The following is a 3,610-nucleotide window of genomic DNA, read 5'->3' on the forward strand; positions in this document are numbered from 1 at the left end:
GTTTGGAGTCTAAGAACTCTTTGACTAGCCCTACATCCTGAAGATTTTCTCCTGTTTTTTTTTTTCTAAATGTTTCATAGTTTTATATATAAGTGTGTGGTTTCTGTTGATTTTTCTGTAAGGAGTGAGTCTTAGGTTGATTCATTTTTTAAAAAAAAAAAATCTATGGATGTCCAACTGCTCCAGCACTATTCACTGAAAAGACTATCTTTCCTCCACTGAATTGCTTTTGTATCTCTGTCAAAAATCAACTGGACATATTTGCATGGGTCTATTTCTGAGTTCTCTGTTCTGTTCTATTTACATGTGTGTCTATCTCTCTGCTAATATTACAGTTTTGATTACTATAGCTAAATAATATCCTGAAATCTGATAGACTGTTCCTCCCACTTTCTTCTTCTTTTTCAAGATAGTTTTAGCCATTCTAGGTTCTTTGTCTTTCCATATAAATTTTAGAACAGTCTTGTATATATCTAGGAGAAAATCTCACTGGGATTTTGATACAAATTGCATTAAACTTGCATATAAATTTGGGGAGAACTGACATCTTTACTAGGTTGAGTCTTCCTACCCATGAGCCCACTTTGTCTCTCAATTCATTTAGATTTTTCTCTCATCAGCATTTTGCGTTTTGTTAGATTAACACCTACCTGTTCCTTTTTTCCTTTTTAGTGATTGTAAATTGTATTGTATTTTTAATTTTGATGTCCATTCATTCATTTGATTTTTATAGGTTTATGTCGTGTTCTGTGAACTTGCTGAACTCACCTACTAACTTTAGAAATTTTTTGTAGATTCCTTGGGATTTTCTATGTATATAGTCATGTCATCTGCAAATAGGAACAGTTTCATTTCTTTCTTTCTGATCTGTATAGTTTTTCCTTTTCTTTTTTTTTTTCTTGCCTTTTCTGCACTGACTAGAATTTCTAGCACTATATTGAATAAGATCTGTGTGAACAAACCTTCTTGCCTTGATAAAGATCCTTCAGGGAAAAGTATTCAGCTTTTCACCATGAAATGTGTTAGCTGTAGTTTTTTATAGATGCTCTTTATCAAATTAAGGAAGTTCCCTTTTATTCCTATTTTTCCGGGAGTTTTTATCATGAATCACTGTTGAATTTTGCCAGATATTTTTTCTGCATCAATTGATATGATCGTGTGATTTTTCTTTTTTAGTCTGTTAACATGGTGGGTTACATTGATTGTTTTTCACACATTGAACCTTTCTTGTATCCTTGGGTTAAACTCTACCTGGACATGATGTGCAATTCATTTCATGCATTGCTGAGTTATATTTGCTAATATTTGGTTTAGTTTTTTCTATATTCACAAAGGATATTAGTCTGTATTTTTCTTCATTTTGTATTGACTTTTGGTATCAGGGTAATTAATACTAGCTTCATAAAATAAAATGGGAAATTTTTCTGAAAGAGACTTATAGAATTGGTGTTAATTCTGCTTTAAACGTTTGGTAGCATTCTCCAGTAAAACCATCTGGATCTAGAGATTTCTTTTGGGGGAGTTTTAAAATTATATAGTCAATTCCTTTAGTAATTTTAAGGCTATTAAATAGATAATTAAGATTATCTACTTCATATTGGGTGAGTTGTGGTAGTTCATGTTTTTCCAGGAATTGGTCCATTTTATCTAGTTGTCAGATCTATGTGTGTATAATTGCTCATGGTATTACTTTATCATTCTTTTAATGTCTGGAGATTCTCTATTGATATTCCTGATATGGATCATCTGTGTCTTCTCTCTTTTTTTCTTGGTCAGTCTTCCTATAGCTTTGCCAATTTTGTTGACCTTTTCAAAGAATCAGCTCTTTGTTTCAGTGGTTTTTTGAATTGTTTCTCTGTATCATTTTTAATTTTATTAATATTTATTATTCTATTTTTTTTCTCCTTACTTTGGACTTATTTTGCTCTTTTCTAGGTTCTTGAGGTGAATGCTCAAGACATTTAGTGCCATAAATTTCTCTCTTGGCACTGCTTTAGCCATGTCACCCGAATCTTTATATATTGTTTTTACATTTCCAATCATGTCAAAGTATTTTTAAAATTTCCCTTGAAATTTCCTATTTGACCCACGAATTATTTATGAGTGTTTAGTCCAAGTGTTTGAAAATTTTCTTGTTATTTTTCTGTTATTGATTTCTAGAGATTCCAATATGGTCAGAGAATACACTCTGTATAATTCTAATTATTTTTAACTTGTTGAGGTTTATTTTATGGCCCAGGATGTAGTCTATCTTGGTATACGTTTCATGGGTCCTTGAAATGAACGTGTATTCTTCTGCTGTTGGGCGGGGTTTTCTATAAATACCTATCTGATCATGTTGGGTGATGGTATTGTTGAGCTCTACAGCCTTACTGATATTTGTCTAGCCATTCCATCACTGCCAGATATCTTAATTTTTGCCTGTCTTGCAGGTAGAAAATATTATCTAATTGGGGTCTTGAGTTGCATTTTCTGGAGTTCTAGTAAGGTTGAGGATGAAATGAAATATTTTCCTTCCTTTTTAAATGGCACTCTTCAAAACATGGAGTTGAGAGTTTCCCAATTATTCAAACCTATTGCCTTTTTCTCTTATTTCTAGTTTTTGTTTTTATATATGTAGTGATTCCTACTGATGTATCTTAATAAAGAAGCCAGGAATATATCCGTATATAATTCTCCTTGTGTCTCTCTACCTGGCACAGTGCCATAAGCCATTAGACACAAACTTGGGTCAAAAACCTGCAATGACTCCCCATTTTATGACAAATACAGTCTTAAGCTTTAGCCTATCATTTAAAGCCTATATGATGTACTTCTGATTTAACTAATCCAGCGATGTCAATGCCTCGCTCTTCCTTAAGCTGGTCCCTGCCTCCACACTTTTGCCCATGCCGTTCCCTCTGCCTAGAATGCCCTAGGTCAACCAGAATCCTACTTATGCTTTACATGTGGCTCACATGCTCCCTCCTCGGAGACTTTCTTGATCATTCCAAATGGAAGTGATTGCTCTTTTCCATAGTCCTATAACTTCTGTCATATGATGGTGCATGGCTTGGTAACATAATGCACACATCTGGGAAACTACTGGGTGGCCTCATGTCAGTTATTCAGACCAAGACTGTCTTGTTGTTTCTTTACATTCAATTCTTGCCTTTTGGCAAAGTGCCTCTCCTTTATTAATATTCTAGCTCACAGAAGTGAACATTATTAAAATTCCATCTCAAATGACCAAATCCATCAAAAGTGGAATATTAGGCAAACCCTCAATTTGTTGAGCAGAGCTATCACCCATGCAACAATTTAGAAGGCTGAATTATTTAGAATACTGATAAACTCATGCTTAAAGTGATTTCTATATGCATGTCAGTCGAATGTGGGAGATGATCTATTCTCTCAAAAGCGAAACAACTGAAAAAATATATTTTAAAAATATGATTTGTTTTATTGTGAATAGAAGTAGGCAACACTCCTCTGAGTTTTGAACTTTTGTTTCTTCAAGCTAGGTAATAGTTTCATAATATAAAAGGACTTAAAAGAAAACAAGTCTAGAAAATACCATGTTATTTTTAACATAAGAAATTCCAGGTAAATTTCATACAACCTGTCTATA

The sequence above is a fragment of the Pteropus vampyrus genome, unplaced genomic scaffold, assembly GCF_000151845.1.
Source record: "Pteropus vampyrus isolate Shadow unplaced genomic scaffold, Pvam_2.0 Scaffold98, whole genome shotgun sequence".
In the NCBI taxonomy this organism is placed as follows: domain Eukaryota; kingdom Metazoa; phylum Chordata; class Mammalia; order Chiroptera; family Pteropodidae; genus Pteropus; species Pteropus vampyrus.